We start from the raw sequence: 26,701 nt of genomic DNA, 5'->3' as shown, positions 1-26,701 counted from the left end.
AGAGACCCCAATAACTGCAGGAGTATCTAGTTACCAGTCTTCAAAGATTTTGATCTACGACGTTCTTGTGGACTTGATGCTGCTTGATTTTGAGGTGAGCGTTTTTCTGCGAGAGTGTCTGCTGCCACAGGGTACCAGCGCTTAACGTTCTCTTACGCTCATCACCACATGCCAGCGCTTACCGGCCTCTCGCGCTCATCATCGCGTAAGTGTCTGCTGCCAGCAGGTGCCAATGTTCTGTGGTGCATGCTCTCTCCCTCATGCAGGCTCCGATGTCTTACATGTGAGCGCTTGCAGTCCCTCGCGCTCTTCATCGCGAGAGTGCCTACTGTTTTGGATGCCAGTATTTTGCTGCGCATGCTTAATTCCTCGTGCAGCCAGTATTCAGCTGTGCATGCTCGATTCCTCGCGCAGGCGCCAAAGGTGTTTGTTATGAATTACATAGCAACCAAGAACTCACACGCAACACTGCTTCGCCGCTAAAGTTGATTTGTCAAATAGTTGCTTAGCAACCATCGTATATTCTTTGTATTTTGATTAACTGGTGAACATACGGAAACACGCTTGACGTTCAAGTCTACTGTTTTCTTACTGAAACTGACTTGTTCAAGGATCGCTTAGCAACCATCGTATTGTCCTGGTAATTAATGATAAGCATATAAGTACAAGGTATTTTAGAAATAAGTACCTGACCTCCTAATTGTCACAATTTTTTTTTTTTTTTTTTTTTTTAAACTGTATATTTTGCATAAACCTTCACGTTAAATTGTTAATATTCAGTTACAGGATATTTTCTTACATTTATTGTCTGTTTGTTATTAGGTTTAGTCATTGAGAATGTAACAGCTCCACCGTTCCTTTTGAATAACCCAGGTGTATCGCCCATAAGATGGCACACATGGAACAAAGTTTTTGAAAGATATACCAAAGTGTGTGGGTGAATTTAAGTGCAGAAAGAAAAACAGCATCACTATTACATTGTTTGGGGTCAGATGGTCAAGATGTTTTTGACCATCTACCAAAAATAACGATTATTGAAGCTGAAGATCTTAATGAATATGAGTTATGCATAATGAAACTAGATAAACATTATCTTCCCAAAGTTAGCACCATACTGGAAAGATATCATATTGCCAAGCGGTGCCAGAAAGAAGGAGAATCAGTAGAGCACTGTTACTGACTTAAGCATCTTCTTGTAAATTTGCAGGATTAAAAGAAAAGAGGATAATGGAACATTTCATGTTAGGATGTAACATAGAAAGTATAAGAGAAGAGTTATGGAAGAAAGATAAACCAATATTGGAAGAAGTTTTAATTGTGGCAAAAACATTTGAACACTCACTGAAATGTGTTCAGATTGTAAATAAGGAGCAAAAGAGTGAGGAAGATGTCAATATAGTGAACAAAAGTAAAAATAGAGAAAGTAGGAATGCCACAACTGAAAATGAAAAAAAGCCAAAAGCAAAATGAAATGTTTCAGGTGTGGGAGGAATGGGCATTTTGCAAATGATAAGAATTGTCCAGCTACCATGGCAAGGTGCACATTTTGCAGAAAGAGAGGTCATTTTGCTTTAGTTTGCAATAAGAGAAACAAGTCAGATAAAAAAGTATTAGAAATTGACAATATACACGAGGCAAGTGATAATGATTCAGATTTTGAGTGTGGTCAAATTGTCCGTCAATTAGAGGAAATGAAGAAAAACATGCCTGTGTATGTTGTAGGAGTGAATGGAGAAAGTTCTAGAATGTTATTTGATGCAGGAGTGAAAATCACAATAATTGCTAGAAGTTTCTATGAAAATAATTTAATGGCTCTAGTGAAACTTCATAGTTCTGATATTAGGCCATATTCTTATGGAGGTAAACCCATTAATTTACTTGGATACTTTCAGTGTAAGGTTGAATATATTCAGAGACGTATAGATGCGAAGATTTGTGTGTCCAAGAAAGGAGACAGTGTATTAAACTGGTTTCACCAACGCGATTTGGATGTCATATTAGATCCCAATAGGGAACCACCCATCATGTTAAAGAATTCTACAGTAATTCAGAAGGTAGAATCTGATGATGATGAATTCCTTCATGATTTACAACAAAGGTTTCACAATGTGTTTAAAAACGAGTTAGGTTGTTTAAAGGGATATTCTCACAAGATTTGTTTGAAATCAGATGCTAATCGAGTAGTATGTAAACTTCGCAACATTCCTATTTCCATTAGAGAAGATGTTAAGCTAGAGTTGGAGAGACTTAAATCAGAAGGAATTATTGAAGAGGTGGAAGGAACAGAGTGGTTGGCACCTATAGTTGTAGCAAAGAAGAGCAATGGGAGCATTCGCTTATGCATTGATTTAAGAGTATCCACTTCTCACTATCACAGACATGTTACTATTACTTGAAGTTGCTAAGTTTTTTTCAAGCATTGACTTAACCTCGGTGTATCATCAAATTGAGTTAGATGAAAAATCAAGACATCTTATAGCATTCATTACTCCATGTGGTACCTTTAGATTTGTTTGATTGCCATTTGGATTAGTGTCTGCAGCTGCTGTTTTCTAGAGAGCCTTAGAAAAGGTTCTGAGGGCACTGGATGAAGTAAAAATCTATCAAGATGATATTTAAATTTTCGGGAAAAGTAAGGAAGAACACAACATGAGAGTTAGACAAATATTGGAATGACTGGATGAATATAATTTAACAATCAAAATGGAAAAATGCAAGTTTAGTAGGAATGCTATTGATTATCGAGGACATACCATTATGGGAGAAGGTGTTTTCCCCAAAGAAGATCTGGTGAGGTCAATAAAAAGAATGAACTCACCAGACAATAAAGAGGAGCTTATGAAATTTCTAGGCATGATTGAATAATATAATAAATGTATGAAGAATTTTGCTGAAAGTTGTGCTTATATGAGGAAACTACTCAAGAAGCAAGTTGAATTTTCCTGGGATATGAATTGTGAAAGAGAATTTCAAGATTTAAAGGAAAAACTAAGTCAAGCCGCCAAATTAAATTTTTTAATCCTAAAGAGAAATCTATTCTCACCACTGATGCCAGTTTAAAAGGTTTAGGTGCAGTGCTTCATTAAGGGGGAGGGAGCTCTCAAAGAACAATTTTGTTTCTGTCAAGAAGCTTGAAGGAAGCAGAAACCAGATATTCTCTTATTGAGGGGGAGGCCCTTGCTGTTTATTGGGCCACAAAAAAATGAAATACATTTTTGTGGGGAAATAAGTTTGAAGTCAGGACTGACCATAAACCGTTCTGTGAAATTTAAAAAAAAAAAATATTGATACAGTCTCTAGTAGGATTACCAAGCAGGTTGCGGCACTCCAAGAGTATGATTTTACGATTAAATATATCCCTTGGGTGGAAAACACCATTGCTAATTCCTTGTCCAGAATAGTGACAAAGAGTAATGAACATGATCAGCAGGAGCTTGACAAAAAACATGATTTTGATGAGGAGATGGTTTGTTAGATAGATGTTTCAGTAGTTTCGAAAGAAGAGTGGTTTCCTGGCTTAAAAGCAGATAAATGACTTCAGGAAGTTACATCAACAATTAAAACAGGGTGGCTCACGAGACATAAAAAGACTGAAGGGATAAAGAATTTCTGGAATGTTAGTAATGAACTTTCTGAGAATGAGAATGAACTAGATTAATTCCTCCTCAGTCCTTAACTGACAAATTGTTTATACTAGCTCATGAAAGACATCAGGGAATATTGAAGACTAAGGGAAGCCTCAGAATGGCATGCTGGTGGCCTGGCATAGACATTCAAATTGAGAGAAGTGTGAGGGATTGTGTTCTGTGTGCTTATGCTGAGAAAACGATTAAAACCAGAATAGTCAATAGTCATCAGAGATCATCCCTAGTCTCTTTGGCAAGAAATAGCCTTAGACATATTAGGACCAATATATGCAGAAGGTCAAGAACAGTATGTTATAGTGGTAGTTGACATGTATTCTAGCTGGCCTGAAACGTTTATTACGAAAGGACTAGAGACCAAACATGTAATTACATTTCTTAAATGGTTGTTTCCAAGGGAAAGCTTAACTCAGACAATCTTAACAGATAATGGAGTACAACTAGTATCACAGGAGATGGAATGTTTTTACAACATTGTAAGATACTTCATAAGAAATGTGCATTGTTCCATCCTGAGACAAATGGAATGGTAGAACTTTTTAACAGAGATTTGAAGGAAACTATACATATTGCTAAAACAAATAATTTAGGGCCAGATGCAGCATGCATTTTGCATGGTGCAAACTGCGAAAATAGCAGTTTGCGCCATGCAAAATGTAGATTGCGATGCTCATTCACAATTTGCGAGTCGGTACCGACTCGCAAATTGTGAATGCGACTCGCAAATAGGAAGGGGTGTCCCCTTCCTATTTGCGACTCGCATCGCTATGCTAAATTGCTTTGTGACCGCGAATGCGCAATTTGCAGTTACCAGCAGTGTCACACTGGTGGTAACCATTGGGACCCCTTCCCCTTTGTGAATGTTGCCCAAAAGGTTTTTTCAGAGCAGGCAGTGGTCCAATGGACCACTGCCTACTCTGAAAAACCGAAACCAAATGGTTTCGGTATTTTTTTATTTTGCAACTCGTTTTCCTTTAAGGAAAACGGGCTGCAAAATAAAAAAAAAAACTGCTTTATTAAAAAAGCAGTCACAGACATGGAGGTCTGCTGACTTCAACAGGCCACCATCCCTGTGAGTGCAGGAACTCGCTATGGGGTGGCAAAATGCGACCCACCTCATTAATATTAATGAGGTGGGTCTTTGCGACCCCATAGCGACTCGCAGTCGGTGTCTGAGACACCGTACTGCATCCGATTTTGCGAATCGGAAATTGCAAGTCGCACCGACTCGCAATTTCGGAAAATGCTACATCTGGCCCCTAGATTGGAAATTAGAACTAGAAAAGAAAGTGGAAATGTATAGGATTGCACCACACTCTACCACAGGCAGAACCCCATTTGAATTATTCCATAATAGAAGATTAAATACTCGTGTGGTACCATGCTGGGTGAACAATTTGAATGAAAATTGAAAGGAAAATGAAAAAAATTATGACTGGAAACTGGAAGAGAAAAAAAGTGAATAACACAAATTGAACTTTGACATGAGGAGGTCAGTCAAAGAAACAAAAATTGGGGTTGGTGAGTGGGTCATGGTAAAGAGACTTTGGGAGTCATTACAACCGTGGCGGTCGGTGTTTCAGCGGCGGTAAAACCGCCAACAGGCCGGCGATATAAAAAATGGAATCACGACCATGGCAGAAACCGCCAACATAGACAGCCACTTTAACACTCCGACCGCCAACAGACAGGCAGAAGGCAATATACCGTCCACTGTATTACAACAGTCCAATCCGCCACCTTTTCCGGGGCGGATTCACTGCGAACAAAAACACAGCGGAAACAGGACTTGGAAGGGAAAACGCTCACGTCTACACATCCGAGGAACTAGGACGCCATTGAACTCGAGCTCCAGATACACCCAGCCTTTATCTTCCTGCTCCTCTACCAGGAACAACAAAGAAGGCGGTGAAGACCACGGTGAGTACTGCACCTATGACACAGGGGAGGGGGGAGGGAAAAAAGAGTGACACACACACACGCAACACGCAACACTTCCACCCCCACCCTCACCAACTACAACACACACACAAGTATATGGAGATACATTACATTTACAACCCCCAACCCCACTTGGAAGAATGCAAGGACAAAAGGAAATGAGTTGAACGTTTGTAATCTATTAAAAAACAGTAATCAAATATATATATATATATATATATATATATATATATATATATATATTTACATTATAAACAAATATATACACCAAGAATACAAGTCCAAGGTATTCCACCATCATAGTCCGTGGACCACTGGGCCCAAAATGCATGGGAGAGTCCCACACTAAATACCTGATCAAAACGGAGAGATCACTGCTGGGGCATCAGATAGAAATACAACAGGCACCTCAGGGGGAAGGGAAGGGGGGGCACGACGCCAGATCAACGGGGGGGCTCCATGCCCACTGCTGTATTCTGGGGAGTGCAAAGCCACAGTCTCTCAAGTCTTTCCAGTGGGTGGGTTGCCCACTGCTTTATCTTGGGGAGTGCAAAGCCACAGTCTCACAAGTCTTTCCAGTGGGTGGGTTGCCCACTGCTTTATCCTGGGGAGTGCAAAGCCACAGTCTCACAAGTCTTTCCAGTGGGTGGGTTGCCCACTGCTCTATCCTGGGGAGTGCCAAGCCACAGTCTCTCAAGTGGATGCCTTACTCCACTGGTTCTGGAGGGGGCTTTGTGCCCAGAGTGCTTCATCCTGCCAAGGAGAGAGGTAGTGGATGTAAATCTCCGCTGGTTCTGGAGTGGGCTTTGTGCCCAGAGTGCTTCATCCTGCCAAAGACTGAGGTAGTGGATGTGATACTTCACTGGTTCTGGAGGGGGCTTTGTGCCCGGAGTGCTTCATCCTGCCAAGGACAGAGGTAGTGGATGTAAATATCCACTGGTTCTGGAGGGGGCCTTTTGCCCAGAGTGCTTCATCCTGCCAAGGACAGAGGTAGTGGATGCCTTTCTCCACTGGTTCTGGAGGGGGCTTTGTGCCCAGAGTGCTTCATTATGCCAAGGACTGAGGTAGTGGATGTGATGCTCCACTGGTTCTGGAGGGGGCTTTGTGCCCAGAGTGCTTAATCCTGCCAAGGACAGAGGTAGTGGATGTGATACTCCACTGGTTCTAGAGGGGGCATTGTGCCCAGAGTGCTTCATCCTGCTCGTGGCACGCTCAGTACCGTCAGAGGCTTTGGGGCTCATTGGCCTGCGGTGCTGGTGGCGGCGGTGTCCTGTTCAGCGGTGCTTGTGGCGGCGGTGTCTTTGGCAGCGGTGCTTGTGGCGGCGGAGTCCTTGGCAGCGGTGCTGGTGGCGTGGGTGTCCTGTGAAGCGGTGCTTGTGGCGGCGGTGTTCTTGGCAGCGGTGCTCGCGGCGGCGGTGTCCTGTTCAGCGGTGCTTGTGGCGGCGGTGTCCTTGGCAGCGGTGCTGGTGGCGGTGGTGTCCTGTGAAGTGGTGCTTGTGGCGGCGGTGTCCTGTGAAGTGGTGCTTGTGGCGGCGGTGTCCTTGGCAGCTGTGCCTGTGGCAGCGGTGTCCTTGGCAGCGGTGCTGGTGGCGGCGGTGTCCTGTGAAGCGGTGCTTGCGGCGGCGGTGTCCTTGGCAGCGGTGCTTGTGGCGGCGGTGTACTTGGCAGCAGTGCTGGTGGCGGTCTTGTCTGCCGTGAAGGTTTTCGCTGACTTGCCTGTTTTTCTGTGCCCCTTCCCCACCTTGGATGGTGGCGCAGCTGTCTTCCCACTCCCAACTGTACCCCTGGGAGAGGCTTCGGTGGTAGATGTTTTGCCTCTCTCCCGCTGGGCAGTGGCCAACATTTTGTGCTTTTGAGGAGGGGGACTGCCCGTGGTCTGGCTCCTTGGCACACTGGCTGCCCTGCTGTTTGGCGCACTCCAGAAGCCGGTTACTACTGGCACGACTGTTCCCGCAGATGTTGTGGCTGAGGTGCTGGGTTGGGACCTGGAAAGGCGTGCCCTAAGGGACTGAAGGGGTGGGAGAGGTGAGGGGAAGAGGTCAAGGTTGGACAGGAAAAGTTTTTTGGACACACTGGGATGGGTAGATGGAGGGGGTTTTGGAGTGGAGGAAGAGGTAGTAGTTGTAGGAGGTGTAAGTTTGTTGACTTTGGGTGAAGGTGCATGGGCTGGAGGCTGTCGTGAGGTGGATGGCTGTTGGTTGGGTGTGTGGCTGCGTTTGTGTACTTTGGGAGGTGGGCTTACAGACACACTGGGAGAGGACACAGGGGATGTGTGAATGGTAGTGGGGGTGGTGACTGCACGTGAGCGGGGTGTGGTGGTGGGTGTGCTGGTGATGGCGGTAGTGGCTGAAGATGTAGTGCATGCAGGTGTGAGTGGAGACGAGACTGGGAGGGAGGAGGGAGATGAGGAGGAGGGGGACACAGTGGAGGCAGTGGATGTTGGTATGTCTGCATGTGTATGATGCTTACGTGAGTGCCTGTGGGATGTGTGGTGCCTATGTTTGCCTGAGCTTCCCTTGTGTGTTGACGTGTGTGCATGCTGGTCTGATGGTGTGCTTGGGATAGGCTGAGGAACAGGGGTTTGGGTGTGGGTGGAGGAAGTTGGAGGGGGGAGGCTAGAGACAGGGACAATGGCTGCCATTAGAGCTGAGGCTAGAGTCTGAAAAACTCACTGTTGGGCTGACTGACCAGAATGAGTGCCCTCCAGGTATGCATTTGTCTGTTGCAACTGCCTCTCTACACCCTGGATGGCATTCAAAATGGTAGATGGCCCAACAGTGAGGGACCTGAGGAGGTCAACGGCCTCCTCACTGAGGGCAGCAGGGCTGACTGGGGCAGGGGCTGAGGTGCCTGGGGCGAAGGAGATTCCCACCCTCCTGGGTGAGCGGCCACGGGCACACGCTGAGGGGCTGCTGGTAGGGGGGGTGGCGGCTGTACCTGTAGATGCAGGCAGCACAGAGGGGTCCGCCACCGCAAGGGAGCTCCCATCAGAGGAGTCCTTGTCCCTGGTCTCAGCTCCTGTCCCCGCCGTGGAGCTACCCTCGCCCTCCGTTCCACTGGTGGCTTCTGACTCCCTTGTGTCGCCCTCCAGGGCCATGTGGGATGCAGCTCCCTCCTGCTCCGGTGGCAAAGCTCCTCCACCTGATGATGCTAATGCACACAAGAACAGAGAGACCAAAAAAAGGGGGGGAAGACAGAAGAAAGACATGTTGAGATCTTGCAATACCGCTACCGTTGGCAGACACTACAGACACAGAAGCCTCCTGCACTACGCCGTGCACTTAGAGTTCCCTAATTAATCAAAGGGACATGGGTTACAAGGCCTATGCCCTATTGTTGCACGCATGGAAGTCACAGGAGCCTGACTAGGTGTAGTTGGCTCTGAACACAGGTGGGTTTGGGTGTCAGAGGGCCTGCCTTAAGAAGGGAGCTTGCCTACTAAACTCGCCCTGGCCTAGGGGAACCCACAGCCCACCTCCCCCACCCAGACACCTACAATGCGAGCTGAATCAGCAGAATGAGAGTGTACTCACCTCCTTGTGGCTGCTGTGATGCCCTCAAGCGCCCATCCAACTCTGGATTGGCCACCGCCAGGATCTGGAACATCAGGGGGGTCATGGTGCGACGGGCACCCCTCCCACGTTGGGAGGCCATCCCCAGCTGGGCATCCGCCGTATTCTTGCTCCAGTGGCGAATGTCCTCCCATCTTTTACAGCATTGGGTGCTCCGTCTGTGGTGGACCCCCAGGGTCCCGACTTCCTTGGCGATGGCACGCCAAATATCCTTCTTCTGGTGGGCGCTGACCTACAGGAATAGCACAGGGGAAAAGGAGAAAATATAACCATCCGCACCGTCACAGTCATTGGCCCGCATTACTACCCTTGCAATGACGCACATGCACTCACCGTCGTATCATGCACGCCTCATTCTCCCCCCCTATCTTTCATCAACACCACTCCACACAGGCATTGCCCATTCGGCATGCTCACAGTGTACTTACCTGTTTGTCTGGAGGACCGTAGAGTAGCGTCTACTGGGGAAGGACCCCATCCACTAGTTTCTCCAACTCCTCTGTGGTGAAGGCAGGGGCCCTTTCCCCAGACACATGAGCCATTGTCTCTTCCAGACTGAGGTCACAGCAGCACTTGCAGTGTAAGTCCTCTCCTGTCGAAGATCAGGTATCAAGTGATTGAACAGAGAGAAAATGGCGGTGACGTCCGGGGCGGTGCGTACCGTCACCACCGGCGTACATCGTCGTTGGCTCCTGGGACCCATAGGGTCCAATGTTAACCAATGCAGGATTGCGCCACGGTCTTCGTCCGCCTACCGCGACTGTGTACAACACCAGCGCAGTTACCTCATATCCCTTTGTCCCACATTACAGGTCAGGCAGCCGCCATTTCAGGGGGCCACATGGCATTAATTTTGACTGTGTCACACATATCTAGGCCTTGCTTAAACACTAATACAGCCATATATCGATTTTCAAACATTTTGCTATAAAGTTGTGTTTACGTACCTCAGTGTTGGTTGACTCTCTGCTCGCTGTTCTCCTCCATAGAGCACGTCCACTGGGGCAGGTGAGGAGATGGCGGCATCCTCCGGTGTACAGACCGCTGGTGGACCTGTCGACAATGGAGGAGCGACATATAATTGTCACATACAGACTTGATCGTACCACAATCCTGGAACTGTGTGCCCAGTTGGAGCCAGACCTGATGTCAGCTATCCGCCATCCCACAGGAATCCCCCCTCTAGTGCAGGTCCTGTCAGTACTTCATTTCCTAGCAAGTGGGTCTTTTCAAACAACAGTGGCTATTGCATCAGGGATGTCCCAGCCTATCTTCTCCAACGTGTTGTCAAGAGTGTTGTCTGCCCTGCTGAAACACATGCGCAGCTACAACGTTTTCCCTCAGGTGGAGGATTTGCCTACAGTGAAAGGTGACTTCTATGCCCTGGGACATATCCCCAACACCATAGGTGCCATTGATGGGACACATGTGGCCTTGGTCCCCCCCGCAGGAGTGAACAGGTGTACAGAAACCGGAAGAGTTACCATTCTATGAATGTGCAGATGGCGTGTTTGGCTGACCAGTACATCTCCCATGTAAATGCCAAGTTTCCTGGCTCAGTGCATGACGCTTACATTCTGCGGAATAGCAGCATCCCTTATGTGATGGGGCAACTCCAGAGGCACCGTGTGTGACTATTAGGTGAGGATATGGACCCAATACAGTGTGACTAGGTGTCTGGGTCTGGGGATGTCCCTAAGAGTTAGTGTGTGTCTAACAGTTGTCCCTCGCCATTTGCAGGTGACTCTGGTTACCCCAACCTGTCATATCTACTGACCCCTGTGAGGAATCCCAGGACAAGGGCAGAGGAATGCTACAATGTGGCCCATGTGCAAACTAGGAGGATTATAGAGAGGACCTTCGGCCTCCTGAAGGCCAGGTTCCGGTGCCTCCATATGACAGGTGGTTCCCTATTCTACTCACCAAAGAAGGTGTGCCAGATCATCGTGGCCTGCTGTATGCTTCACAACTTGCCTTTGCGATGACAGGTGCCTTTTCTGCAGGAGGATGGTCCAGATGGAGGTGTTGTGGCAGCTGTGGAGCATGTGGAAAGTGACGACCAGGAAGCAGAAGAAGAGGACATAAACAGGAACACGGTGATCCAGCAATACTTCCAGTGAGACACAGGTAAGAAGACAACACTGTCTGCTACATCTGATTTAATTCTTCTACCTCTCATCTGTCTGTCATTTTCACCCAGTGTATGGACCCTGATTTGTCACTTTCCCTTTAAGTTTCACAGATGTGGGTCCCACTGTGTGACCTCTGCTTTGTTTCTGCATGGACTAGAGCTGTGTGACATAGGTATGTTGACAACACATTGGATATAGCATTTTTCCACAGTTATTGCAAATACACATTTTCGAAAGCACAGACTGACTCCAGATTGTTTTGTGATTTAAGGGTGTTTATTTAAGTGCTAAATAGTGGAGGGGGTTGTAATTTGGTCAGGGGTGATGGTGGAGGAATGTCCATGGCAGAGTCCAGTATATTAGTCTCACAGGTGCATTGTTCAAAGGGGCATAGGAAGTGGAGCTAGGGCAGTGTTAGTATGGACAGTTTGACAAAGTGGGACAGAAGGATGACAATCAGGGTGGTCTCATTTCTTGGCGGGGTCTTGGCATTGTTCTCTGTCTTTGTCCTGGATCTCAGGGACCGCTTGCGGGTGGTTCTCCATCTGCAGGGGGTGGGGTGCTGGTGTCGTGGTCCTGTGGCGGTGCCTCCTGTCCACTAGCGCCGGCGGAGGTGGTGGGCAGTTCATCGTCCAGGCTAGTGTCAGGGGCCCCTTGTTGTGCCACATTGTCCCTCCTGGTGTTGTAGAGTTCCTTCAGCACCCCTACAATGGTGCCCAGGGTGGAATTGATGGATTTAAGTTCCTCCCTGAACCCCAAATACTGTTCCTCCTGAAGCCGCTGGGTCTCCTGAAACTTGGCCAGTACCGTTGACATCGTCTCCTGGGAATGGTGGTAGGCTCCCATGATGTTGGAGGGAGCATTGTGGAGAGTGGGTTCCCTGGGCCTGTCCTCCCCCTGTCGCACAGCAGCCCTCCCAGTTCCCCTGTGTTCCTGGGCCTCTGTCCCCTGAACTGTGTGCCCACTACCACGGCCCCCAGATCCCTGGTGTGGTTGGGGTGGTGGGTTAGCCTGGGTTCCCTGTAGTGGTGGACACACTGCTGCTTGACGTGTCCTGGGGACAGAGGGATGGGCCCGCTGGATGGGTGCTGTGCTGGTGTTTCCAGAGGGGGGAAGCTCTGTGGTGGCCTGTGACTGTGTCAGGGGAACCGACTGTCCCGAGGTCCCAGATGGGCCGGGCTGGTCATCGTGATCCAGTTGGACAGAGCTGCTGTCATCACTGTGGGCCTCTTCTGTGGGTGGAGTGGACATGTCTGGACCCTCCTGTCCGGTGACGTTGGCTAGGGGTCCTGCAGGGGTGTAAAGGCATGATTATTGCATCTGTATGTGCCATGGTGTGCAATGGGTGGGTCACCCTGTACCCCAGTGCTTCCATTCTTGTGTGGGACCTTGTGTGATAATGGTCTAGGGGGAGTATGGGTATGTGCAGTGGACATGATTTGGTGATGGGTGTCCATGCTTTGGTGTTGCATGCAGTGCTTGGGTTTGCAATGTGTGGTTTGTGTTAGTGGGACATGTGTGAGGAGCTGGGGTGATGGGGGTGAGGGCGAGGGTGAGGGTATGTGACAGCATGCAGGTAGGGTGGGGGATGTAATAGTTAAGATTTGACTTACCAGAGTCCATTCCTCCAGCTACTCCTGCGAGGCCCTCAGGATGCAGTATAGCCAAGACCTGCTCTTCCCATGTTGTTAGTTCTGGTGGAGGAGATGGGGGTCTGCCGCCAGTCCTCTGAACCGCAATGTAGTGTCTTGAGACCACGGAACACACCTTCCCCCGTAAGTCGTTCCACCTCTCCCTGATGTCATCCTGTGTTCTTGGATGCTGTCCCACTGCGTTGACCCTGTCCACGATTCTGCGCCATAGCTCCATCTTCCCAGCTATTGTGGTGTGCTGCACCTGTGATCCGAATAGCTGTGGCTCTACCCGGATGATTTCCTCCACCATGACCCTGAGCTCCTCCTCAGAAAACCTGGGGTGTCTTTGCGGTGCCATGGGGTGGTGTGGGTGATGTGTGGGGTGGTGTGTGTTGTGATGTGTGGGGTGATATTTAGGGGTGTGTTGTGTGAGGTGCGTGGATGTTGTGTGAGTGATGGTGTTGAGTGCCTGTGGATGCTAGTGTTGTTTCTGGTGGTGTCTCTCTCTGGCCTTCTGTCGCAATTGTTGTTGTAGGGGGTTGGGGGTGATGTGGGTGGGTGTTTTATATTGTATTGAGTGTGTGGGAGTGGTGTGTGTATGTGTATCAGGTGTGTGTATATCGATTTGTCCAATGTGGTTGTGTTTTGTAAATGTGTGTGTATTTTGAGTGTGGCGGTGTGTACCGCCAATGGAATACCGCAGTTGAAAGACCGCCGTGTGGATTCGTGGGTCGTGATAGTGTGGGCGTATTCCTGTTGGCGTGACGGTGGAGGTTTTGTTATCGCCAGTTTATCACTGACCTTTGGTGTGGCGGACTTGTATGGGTGTCTACATTTTGGCCGATTCCAAGCTGTGGGTCATAATAGCTGTGGCGGAATTCCGCGGCGGTGTATTGGCGGTCTTCTGCGCGGTGGTAAGCGGCTTTTACCGCCAATGTTGTAATGACCCCCTTTGTATCAAAACCAAGTGTGTGAAGCTTTCAAAACCCATGAGAGTGATTAGGTTGTTTACCAATGCGGTCAAGGCAGAGGACTTATGTATATGGAATTTAAATAGAGTAGTACCATTCAGAGGGAAATCAGAAGAATCTGTATGTGAGGACCTTCAGGAAGAGGAAGAAAGAATTCTTAGGAGTGATAAAGTTACTCAAGACAATTCCAAGAGGAAATCACAGAGGATGATCAAGACTCCAACATATTTAAGAGACTTTAGCCCTCATTACAACCCTGGCGGTAAATCCCACTTACCGCCGTGCTGACGGCAGTCAAGATACCGTGCCCGCAGTGGAAATCCGCTGCAGGTATTACGACTCACATCTCGTAATCCGCCACAACACAGACACCCACACAAGTCAGCCACACCAAAGGGCAGTGATAAACTGGCGATAGCAAAACCCACATCATCACGCCAAAAGGAATACGCCCACAGTATCACGATCCACGAATCAATGCGGCGGTCATTCAACCGCGGTAATCCATTGGCGGTACACACAGCTGCGCTCAAAATACACACACATTTACAAAACACAACCACATTGGACAATTCAAACCACACACACCTGATACACACACCACACACTTACACCACTATAAAACACACACCCACATTACCCACAACCCCTTACAGCAACATTTTTGGAAGAAGCAGAGAGAGAGAGAATAGCAAACACAACACCAGCATCCACAGGCACACAACACCATCACTCATACAACATCCGCGCACCTCAAAGAACACACACCAACACAACACATCACACAGCACAACAAACATCACCTCACACATCACCAACACCACATTATGGCACCTCAAAGACACGCCAGGTTTTCTGCGGAGGAGGTCAGGGTCATGGTGGAGGAAATCATCTGGGTAGAGCCACAGCTATTCAGATCACAGGTACTGCAGACGTCCATTGAAAGGAAGATGGAGCTATGGCGGAGAATTGTCGACAGGCTCAATGCAGTGAGACAACATCCAAGAACACTAGATGACAACAGGAAGAGGTGGAACGACCTATGGAGGAAGGTGCGTTCCGTGGTATCCAGGCACCATGTAGCCATGCAGAGGACTGGCGGTGGACCCGCACCTCCTCCCCTACAACTAACAACATGGGAGGAGCTAGTCTTGGCGATCATGCTTCCTGAGGGTCTTGCAGGAGTAGCAGGAGGACTGGACTCTGGTAAGTCATATCTTTACTACTTTATCCCCCCCACCCTACCTGCATGCCATCACAAACTCCAACCCCAACCCTCACACCCATCACCCCACAGATACCCCACTATCACAATCCACACATCCCAAAACCAAGCCCTGCATGTAACACCAATGCATGGACACCCATCACCAAAGGATGTCCAGTAGAGATACTCACCCAGGCCCCAAAATCACAAATCACACAAGGACAAAGCCAATAATGCAAGCACAGGAGTAGAGGGTAACTCACCCATTGCACAAGATGGCACACACAGATACAATAACTATGCATTTACACCCTAACAGGACCCCTACCCAATGTCACCGGACAGGAGGTGCCAGCCATATCCAGTCCCCCCACAGAAGAGGCCCACAGTGACGACAGCAGCTCTGCAAGCCTGGATCAAGATGACCAGCCCGGCCCATCACTGACCTCTGGACAGTCGGTTCCCATTCCACAGTCCCAAACCACCACTGAACCTCCCTCCTAGGAAACACCAGCACAGCACCCACCCCGCGGGCCCATCCCTCTGTCCCCAGGATACGACAATCAGCAGTGTGCCCACCACTACAGGGACCTCAGGCAACCCCACTAACCCAAGACAATCAGGGACCTGGGGTCAGTGGCAGTGGGCACACGGTTCAGGGGACAGAGGCACAGGATAACAGGGAAGCTGGGAGGACTGCTTTGCGAAAGGGGGAGGACAGGCCCAGGGAACCCACTCTCCACAAGGCACTCTCCAACATCATGGGAGCAAACCACCATTCCCAGGAGACGATGGGCACGGTACTGGCCAAGTTTCAAGAGTCCCAGCGGCTGCAGGAGGAACAGTACCTGGGGATCAGGGAGGACCTGAAGTCCATTAACACCACCCTGGTCACCATTGCAGGGGTGCTGGCAGACATGGCCAACACCATGAGGGAAACAGTGGCACACCAATGGGCCCCTGACACCAGCCTGAACGATGAACAGCCCTCCACGTCCGCCGTCGCTAGTGGACAGGAGGTTCTGCCACAAAAACAACAGACCACCAGCACCCCAACCCCTGCAGAAGGAGAACCACCACGCAAACGGTCCCTGAGCTCCAGGAACAAGACAGAGAACATTGCCAAGACCCCTGCCAGGAAGTAAGACTCTCCTGATTGTCACCCTTTTGTCCCACTATGTCACCCTGACAACCTTGAACTGCCATTACTCCACCTCCTATGCCCCCTTGGGCAATGCACCTGTGATACCAATAGACTGGACTCCACCATGGACATTCCTCCACCATCACCCCAGCCCATTGCACATACCTCTCCACTGAATAGCACTTAAATAAACACCCTGAATCACAAAACGATCTGGAGTCAGTCTGTACTTTCACAATTGTGTTATTACAACCTCTCTGACAAAGAGCAATGTCAATGTTCATTTTCACATACCAATGTTCGACAGTTGTTGGGCAGCAGTAAACATAACAGAAGGCAGAATGAGGTACCCAGATCTGTGAAAAGGAAAGCCAAAGTGAACTGTCAGGGTACATACACAGAGGTTAAAAGGCTGGCTTATACAATGTCCTACTGTACTCAGATATGACATGAGCTGTGCAATTCTCTTACCTGTGTCTCACTGGAAGTACTGCATGATGATGTTGTTTCGGTTGTCAACATCTTCTTCCTCTGCCTCCTCTTCCTCACTGTCCACAGGCTCCACAGCTGCCACAAGAACATCATCAGGCCCATCCTCCTGCAGAAAAGGGCACCTGGCGTTGCAAAGCCAGGTTGTGCAACATACAGCATGCCGCGATGATCTGGCACACCTTCTTCGGTGAGAGTATAGTGAGCCACCTGTTAGGTGGAGGCACCGGAATCTGGCCTTCAGGAGGCCGAAAGTCCGCTCAATAATATGCGTAATTCGCCCATGTGCCTCATTGTAGCGTTCCTCTGCCCTTGTCCTGGCATTCCTCACTGGGGTCAGTAGCCATGAGAGCCTGGGGTAACCAGAGTCACCTGCAAATGTCGATGGATATCTGTTAGACACATACCAACCCTTAGGGACTACCCCATACCCAGACACCTATTCATACTGTGTGGTGATCTTGGGCTCACCTATTAGCCACACACGGTGCCTCTGGAGTTGGCCCATCACATAAGGGACGCTGCTACTCCTCAAAATGTAAGCGTCATGCACAGAGCCAGGATACTTGGCATTCATACGAGAGATATACTGGTCTGCCAAACACACCATCTGCACATTCATTGAATGGTAGCTTTTTCGATTTCTGTACACCTGTTTATTCCTGCGGGGGGGACAAATGCCACATGTGTACCATCAATGGCACCAATGATGTTGGGGATATGTCCCAGAGCATAGAAGTCACCTTTCACTATGGCCAAATCCTCCACCTGGGTGAAAACGATGTAGCTGAGCATGTGTTTCAGCAGGGCAGATAACACTCTGGTCAACAGGTTAGAGAACATTGGCTGAGACATCCCTGATGCCATGGCCACTGTTGTTTGAAAGGAACCACTTGCCAGGAAATGGAGCACTGACAGGACCTACACTAGAGGGGGGATACCAGTGGGATGGCGGATAGCTTACTTCAGGTCTGGCTTCAATTGGTCACACAGTTCTTGGATTGTGGCACGATCTGGTCTGTAAGTGATAATGATGTGTCTGTCTTCCATTGTTGACAGGTCCACCAGGGGTCTGTACACCGGAGGATGACGCCATCTCATCATCTGCCCCAGCGGATGTGCCCTATGGAGGAGAATGGTGAGCAGAGGGTCATGTAGCACATAGGTTCCACAAGTGTTTTTGCAGTAATTGAGTAAATCTGTGTGGCGTTGTCTGTCTGTATTTCTGCCTAAATGTGCTTGGATGCAGTTAGGTGCCATGTGCCACCCTGAAATGGCGGTTGCCTGACCTGTAAGGAAGGACAAGGGGAAATGAGGTAACTGTGCTGGTGTTGTGCAGCGTTGCGGTAGGCGGTCGAAGACCGCCGCACAATTCAGCATTGGTTATCATTGGACCCTATGGGTTCCAGGAGCCAATGACTATGTACGTTGGTGGTGACGGTACGCACTGCCGCAGACGTAACCGCCATTTTTTATCTGTTCACTCACTTGATACCTGACCTTCAACAGGAGAGGACCTACACTGCAAGTGCTGCTGTGACCTGTGTCTGGAAGCGACAATGGCTCGAGTGTCTGGGGAAAGGGCCCCTGCCTTCACTTCGGAGGAGTTGGAGAGACTAGTGGATGGGGTCCTCCCCCAGTACACGCTACTCTACGGTCCTCCAGACAAACAGGTGAGTACACTGTGAGCATTATGGATGGGACATGAATGTATGGAGTGGTGTGGATGGAAGATACATGGGGGGGCTGAGGCCTGCATTAGAAGATGATGAGTGTATGTGTGTGAGGGCATGGGTGGGAAGTGGTGGGCAATGAGTACCCCACCAGAAGAAGGGTATTTGGCGTCATAGACAGAACACCCACTGCCGCAAGAGATAGGAGGACCTGCACCGCTGGAGCAAGAAGACGACAGAGGCCCAGCTGTGGATGGCCTCCCAATGTGGAAGGGGTGCCCGTCGCACCATGACCCCCCTGATGTTCCGGATCCTGGCGGTGGCATATCCAGAGTTGGATGGGCGCTTGAGGGCATCACAGCAGCCACAAGGGGGTGAGTACAGTCTCATTCAGCTGACTCTGTGTGCTTTACGAGGTGTCTGGGTGAGAGATGTGGGCTGTGGGTTTCCCTAGGCCAGGGCGAACTTGGTAGGGTAGGTCCCTTGTTAGGCAGGCTCTGTGGCACTCAAACCCCAATAGTGGTAGTGGCCATCTACAAGTAGTCAGCCTCTGGTGGGTTCCAGGTGTGCTGCAAATAGAGTTAGGCATAGTCCCCCATGGGCAGGTGTTTTTCCCACTAATTGCTAGTGCATGGCCTAGTGCATAGGGCTGCTCCCTCTGGGGCATATTTATACTCTGTTTGCACCGAATTAGTGTCATTTTTTTTTTTACTCTAATTCGGTGCAAAACTAACTCCATATTTATACTTTGGTGCTAGACCCCTCTAGCACCAAATTTATGGAGTTAAAGTCATTTTTTGAAAGTGGAGACCTACTTTGCCTTAATGAGATGCAAGGTAGGCGTTCCCGTGCAAAAAATGACTCTATGGCCTTAACGCCATATTTAGGGGCATATTTATACTCTGCGGCATATTTATACTCTGTTTGCACCGAATTAGTGTCGTTTTTTTTAACTCTAATTCGGTGCAAAACTAACTCCATATTTATACTTTGGTGCTAGACCCATCTAGCACCAAGGCCCTGATTTAAACTTTTTTTGCACCACATTAACGTCATTTTATGACACAAAAGTGGCGCAAACTTACAAAATATTGGCCCTTATTTATACTTTTTGCTGCAAAACTGCACTAACTCAGTTTTGCACCAAAAAGTTTAGCACCGGCTTGCACCATTTCTGTGCACCAGCCGGGCACCATATTTATGGAATGGTGCAAGCCGGTGCAAAGGGTAGGCTAGAGTTTAAAAAAATGACTTTAGTCGGGTGGGGCTGGCAGTATGGAAGAAGAGGGTTTAGCACCAAACAATGGCTTTAGGCAGGTTAGAGTAAAAAAAAATGACTCTAACCAGATTAGCGTCATTTTATGGTGCTAAACCTACCATGCCACATGACTCCTGCCTTAGAAAAGGCAGGAGTCATGCCCACCACCCCAGTGGCCAGCACAGAGGACAGGGTTCCCCTGGGCATGGCCATTGCACCCGGTGCCATGTATGGGGGCCCATTTCAGGGCCCCCTATGGCACTTTCAAAAATAAAATGCACTTACCTGTACTTACCTGGGATGGGGTCCCCCATCCTCGCAGTCCCACTAGTGTGGTTGGGGGTGCCCCTAGGGCCTAGGGAGGGCACCTCTGGGCTTATTCCATGGTGTTCCACCATGGAAATAGGGCCACAGGTCCCCTAACACCTGCCCTGACCCAGGTCTTAAAAAATAGGGCAAAGCAAGCTTTGCCCCATTTTTTGACCCCTCCTCCCTCCCTTGCACCATTTTTACATGGGAGTATAAATATGGTGTTAAGGCCATAGAGTCATTTTTTTGCACGGGAACGCCTATCTTGCATCTCATTAAGGCAAGGTAGGTTTCCACTTCCAAAAAATGACTTTAACTCCATAAATTTGGTGCTAGACGGGTCTAGCACCAAAGTATAAATATGGAGTTAGTTTTGCACTGAATTAGAGTTTAAAAAAATGACGCTAATTCAGTGCAAACAGAGTATAAATATGCCCCTTAGCGTCCAAAAATGATGTTAATCTGGTCAGAATCATTTATTTTGACTCAAAACTGCCTAACGTCATTTTTTTTTAAGCTAGCCTACCCTTTGCACCGGCTTGCACCATTCCATAAATATGGTGCCCAGCTGGTGCTAAAAAATGGTGCAAGCCGGTGCAAAACTTTTTGGGGCAAAACTGCCTTAGTGCAGTTTTGCACCAAAAAGTATAAATAAGGCCCTCTGTGTTGTGTCTGCCAACGGTAGTCGTGTTGCTGGCATTGACCATGTGTCTCCTCTGTCTTTCCCCCACTTTTTGTTTTGTCACCCTGTCCTTGTGTGCATTAGCATTATGTGGCGGTGGAGCAGAGGCACCGGAGATGGAGGGAGCTGCATCCCACATGGCCCAGGAGGGAAAATGTACGGAGTCTGAGGGCACGAGTCGGACGGAGGGTGAGGGAAGCTCCACGACAGGGACAGGAGGAGACACCAGCGACAGCGACTCCTCCTCTGTTAGGATCTCCCTTGCGGTAGCGGGCACCTTTGTGCCCACTACAACAACAGGTGCAGCTGCCACCCACCCTACCAGCACCGCCCTCTCAGCAGCCCCTCAGTGTGTTTCCCGTGCCCGCTCACCCAGGAGGGTGGGCATCTCCTTCACCCCAGGCAGCTCAGGCCCTGCCCCAGTCAGCCCTGCTGCCCTCAGTGCGGAGGCTATTGACCTCCTGAGATCCCTCATTGTTGGGCAGTCAACCATTTTGAATGCCATCCAGGGTGTCAAGAGGCATTTGCAATAAACAAATACATACCTGGAGGGCATTCATTCTGGCGTGGCGGCCCAACAGAGAGCATTTCAGGCTCTGGCCTCAGCACTGATGGCAGCCATTGTCCCTGTGTCCAGCCTCCCCCCTCCAACTTCCACTACCCAGACCCAATCCCGTCTACCCCAGCCTATCCCAACCACACCATCAGACGAGCATGCACACACATCAACACACAAAAGTGGCTCAGGAAAACATAAGCACCACACATCCCACAGGCACTCACACAAGCACCATACCCATGCAGACACACCAACATCCACTGCCTCCACTGTGTCCCCCTCCTCCACATCCTCCTGCTCCTTCCCTTTCTCGTCTTCACTCACACCTGCATGCACTACATCCTCATCCACTACCTCCATCACCAGCACGCCCATCACTACACACCGCTCACGTGCAATCACCACCCTCACTATCATTCACACGTCCCCGTGTCCTCTCCCAGTGTGTCTGTGAGCCCTCCTCCCAAAGTACACAAACGCTGGCACACACTGACTCAACAGCCATCCACCTCACAACAGCCTCCAACCCATGCACCTTCACCCAAACTCAGCAGACGTACACCTCCTACAACCACTACCTCTTCCTCCACTCCCAAACCCCCTCCATTTTCCCATCCCAGTGTGTCTAAAAAACTGTTCCTGGCTAACATTGACCTCTTCCCTACACCCCCCTGTCCTTCCCCTAGGGGCAGGATGTCTAGAGGCCAGACCAGCACCTCAGCCACCAAATCGTCGTCCATTGTGGTCCCTGCAAGTCCGGGAGGAACGAAGGGGGCACCCATCAGGGCTGCCAGTGTGCCACCTACTGAAGCCAAGGACCACCCAATTCCGCCACCTGCCAAGGTAAAGAAGGTGACAGCATGCAGAAGGGAAAAGCCGCACCACCCACCCACCAAGGCTTCATCCAGAACCAAAGAGGACAATGGCAAGGTTCCAGCAGTGACTACCAAGGTGGGGAAGGGACACAAAAGCAAAGGAAAGTCACCTCTGGGCACGGAGCCTCCTGGTGAGGGACTGGTGACCCCCATTTCTCAAGACTAGCCAGCAATCTGTACCACGGTGAGCACCGCCGCAACGACCGCCACCTGCACTGCCACCTGCACCGCCACATGCACCGCCATCTGCACCGCCAGCTGCCATATCTACAGTAACCAGCATCATGCCCAGTGGGCAGCCGTCCGATACTACTGACACCTGCACCACGGGCAGCACCGCCAGCATCTCTGCCGCAGACCCCGCCACAGCCACCGCCACCCGCCCCGGTACATTCCCATCCAGTGCCACTACAGTGGACATCAGCAACATCCCCAGTGGGCAGCCATCCGAGGCTGCAGGAGACGTCCTGGACCCTGCACACACTACATGAGGCACCACCACCAGCACTGGCAACACCAGCAGTTTAAAGCCTAGGTCGCCGCAAGGTGGAGTGTGGATCTGCCTCCATGGAGTATCATGCTACCTGTTCCCTGAAAATCTCGTGGCTCAGACACCCAGGTGAGGGAATGGGAACTGCCACACCCCAGGTGCAGCAACACTGGGCACCAAGCCCCCTCCAGAACCAGTGGAGAAAAGCATCCACTAACACACTCCTTGACAGGATGAAGCACTCTGGGCACCAAGCCCCCTCCAGAACCAGTGGAGAAAAGCATCCACTAACACAGTCCTTGGCAGGATGAAGCACTCTGGGCACCAAGCCCCCTCCAGAACCAGTGGAGAAAAGCATCCACTAACACAGTCCTTGGCAGGATGAAGCACTCTGGGCGCCCAGCCCCCTCCAGAACCAGGAGAAAAGCATCCACTAACACAGTCCTTGGCAGGATGAAGCACTCTGGGTGCCAAGCCCACTCCAGAACCAATGGAGAAAAGCATCCACTAACACAGTCCTTGGCAGGATTAAGCACTCTGGGCACCAAGCTCCCTCCAGAAGCAGTGAAGAAAAGCATCCACTAACACAGTCCTTGGCAGGATGAAGCATTCTGGGCACAAAGCCCCCTCCAGAACCAGTGGAACATGTCACCCACTTGAGAGACTGTGGCTTTGTACTCCCCAGGAGCAAGCAGTGGGCAAACCACCCACTTGAGAGACTGTGGCTTTGTACTCCCCAGGAGCAAGGAGTGGGCAAACCACCCACTTGAGAGACTGTGGCTTTGTACTCCCCAGGCTCAATCAGTGGGCAAACCACCCACTTGAGAGACTGTGGCTTTGCACTCCACAGGACCAAGCAGTGGGCAAACCACCCACTTGAGAGACTGTGGCTTTTTACTCCCCAGGAGCAAGCAGGGGGCAAACCACTCACTTGAGAGACTGTGGCTTTGCACTCCCCTGGAGCAAGTAGTAGGCAAACCACCCACTTGAGAGGCTGTGGCTTTGTACTCCCCAGGAGCAAGGAGTGGGCACACCACCCACTAGAGAGACTGTGGCCTTGCACTTCCCAGGAGCAAGCAGTTGGCAAACCACCCACTTGATAGACTGTGGCTTTGCACTCCCTAGGACCAAGCAGTGGCCATGGATCCCCCTCGAGGAGCAGTGGTGTCGTCCCATCATCCGGCTGAGGTGCCCCCCCCCGAGGTGCCTTTTTTTTATCGACCTGATGCCCCTGAAATGTTCTCTCTGTTTTGAGGCAGGTGTCATGTGTGGGCTTCGCCCATGCTTTTTGGGACCACTGGTCCATGGACATTTAATGAGACAGTGTACAGACTTGTGTACTTGCTGTAAATATTTGTATATACTGCTTATTTACTGTTCTCTTGGGCTATATGATTGTTCGATTATTACACTAGTTAAACTCATTTTCTTTGGTCCTTGCGTTCTTCCAGGGGGTGACGGGGTGTATCTGTGATGTGATTGGATATGTGTGTGTGTGTTGTTATGGGTGGAGGTGTTGCGTGTGTGTGTGTCACTCTCTTTTACCTCTTCCCTCCCCTGTGTGCTAGGTGCAGTACTCACCGTGGTTGTCGCCGCCGTCCTTCTTACTCCTGGTAGATGAGAAGATACACCAACATTGGTAACACCTGTAGTTCGGGCTCCATGGCGTCCTGGTTCCTCGTTGGGTGTCGAGAGGTGAGTGGTTTCCATTCCACAGAATGTTTCCGCTGTGCTTTTAATGGAGTTGGTACCGCCCCGGAAAAGCTGGCGGATTGGTGCCTTGTAAAAGTGTGTGCGGGACGTTGTCTTCCGCCTGTCTGTTGGCGGTTACCGCTGCGGTGTTTGTTTCTACCGCCGTGGCAGTCGGAGTGTTAAAGTGGCTGTATGTGTTGGCGGTTTCCACCATGGTCGTAATTCAATTTTTTTTACCGCCGGCCTGTTGGCGGTATTACCGTCGCTTTATCGCTGACCGCCTGGGTTGTAATGAGGGCCTGTGTGTCTTTGTTGCATATGCTGACTTCCTTTACGGAAACTCTGAAGCTGGTGCTATATGGAAACTCTTATGCTGCTACTATATGTGCTTGTGTGTAATCCCTACACAGCCTGACTTTCATGAGAGCTCCTGGTTTACTGTGATCACTGCATTAACTGCCCTGCATTCTTAATCTGTTTGCTGGAAACTGGTGATGGCCCTGCTCATGTGGAGCACAACCATTTTGGAAGGTTCCCCTTAGGGAAACAGAATGTTAGCAGCAGAGTACCATTCCAGATGTATATATTACTTATGGGGTTCTAGCAGCAAGGAGGGGAGCGGACCATTGTGTTGTAGTTGCTTATTATACCTCTTATCTTTCCCCGGCTCTCATGGCGTTGTCAATGTCTGTTTCCTTACCACTACAAGGGGCTCTTTTGCTCTTGGTTCTTGTATAGCCTTAGCACAGGCCCCCAACAAGGTAGGTAGGCACCCCTTTCCATCCCTCCTGAGTTCCATAATCCACCTTTCCTGAATCTGACACCAAGGTGGGGCAACTTTAAGTGGGTAGGCAGGGTAGATGGCTTCACTGCCTTCAGTTCACCTACAGGAGAAATGAGGAAAAATATGACACTAGTTACGGTGAAGGATAGAACTTCAGAGCACATGATTACAATGGTGAGTACGACTCTAGGATATTAAAAATAATCAGCTGCCAAACATGTAGGTGAGTTATTAAGAGAGCAAGCAGTATTTGATCATTAAAAGGAGGAGAGTTCAAATCTGACACTAAGGGGGTTATTCTAACTTTGGAGGAGTGTTAATCCGTCCCAAAAGTGACGGTAAAGTGACGGATATACCACCAGCCGTATTACGAGTTCCATAGGATACAATGAACTCGTAATACGGCTGGTGGTAAATCCGTCACTTTTCCGTCACTTTTGGGACGGATTAACACCTCCTCCAAAGTTAGAATAACCCCCTAAATCCAGTGTGTTGAGCTGATGCCATATTGTGAAAACTAAGGGGGTCATTACAACATTGGCGGTAAAAGCTGCTTACCGCCGTGCAGAAGACCGCCAATACACTGCCGCCGCCGCGGGAGACGCCACAGCTATTATGACACACATCACGGAATCCGCCGAAATTCAGACACCCACACAAGTCCGCCACACCAAAGGTCAGCGATAAATATGCGGAAACAAATCCTCCACCTCCACGCCAACAGAAACACGCCCATGCTATTACGACCCACGAATCCACGCGGCGGTCTTTCAACCGCGGTATTCCATTGGTGGTACAGACCGCCGCGCTCAAAATACACACACCTCTCCAAAACACCGCCACATAGGACAATTCAAAATACACACACCTGATACACATACAAACACCACTCCCACACATCCAATACAATATAAAACACACACTCACATCACCCACAAACCCCTACGACCACAAATTAGAGACGAAGGCCAGAGAGAGACAGCACAGAATAGATAACACCATCACACAGAGGCACACTACACCATCACCCACACAACATCCACGCACAAAACACCACATACCACTACACCCACCACACTCATCAACACATTCACCACCCCACACATCACACACACCACCCCATGTCACGCCAAAGACACCCCCGCTTCTCCGAGGAGGAGCTCAGGGTCATGGTGGAGGAAATCATCAGGGTAGAGCCACAGCTATTTGGCGCACAGGTACAGTACACATCCATAGCCAGGAAGATGGAGCTATGGCAAAGAATAGTCGACAGGGTCAACGCTGTGGGACAGCACCCAAGAAATAGGGAGGACATCAGGAAGAGGTGGAACGACCTACGGGGGAAGGTGCGTTCAACGGTATCCAGGCACCACATCCCGGTACAGCGGACTGGCGGCAGACCCCCACCTCCTCCCCCACAACTAACAACATGGGAGGAGCAAGTCTTGTCCATCTTGCATCCTGAGGGCCTCGGAGGAGTCGTCGGAGGAACGGACACTGGTAAGTCTAATCTTCACTATCATATCCCCCACCCTACCTGCATGCTATCACACACCCCCGCCCTCACACCCTCCCCTATCACCCTAACTCCTCACTAATCTACCCATAACACCAACCACCCATCCCAACCCCAAGAACTGCATGA

The sequence above is a fragment of the Pleurodeles waltl genome, chromosome 3_1, assembly GCF_031143425.1.
Source record: "Pleurodeles waltl isolate 20211129_DDA chromosome 3_1, aPleWal1.hap1.20221129, whole genome shotgun sequence".
Lineage (NCBI taxonomy): Eukaryota > Metazoa > Chordata > Amphibia > Caudata > Salamandridae > Pleurodeles > Pleurodeles waltl.
This window is presented reverse-complemented; position numbering follows the sequence as displayed.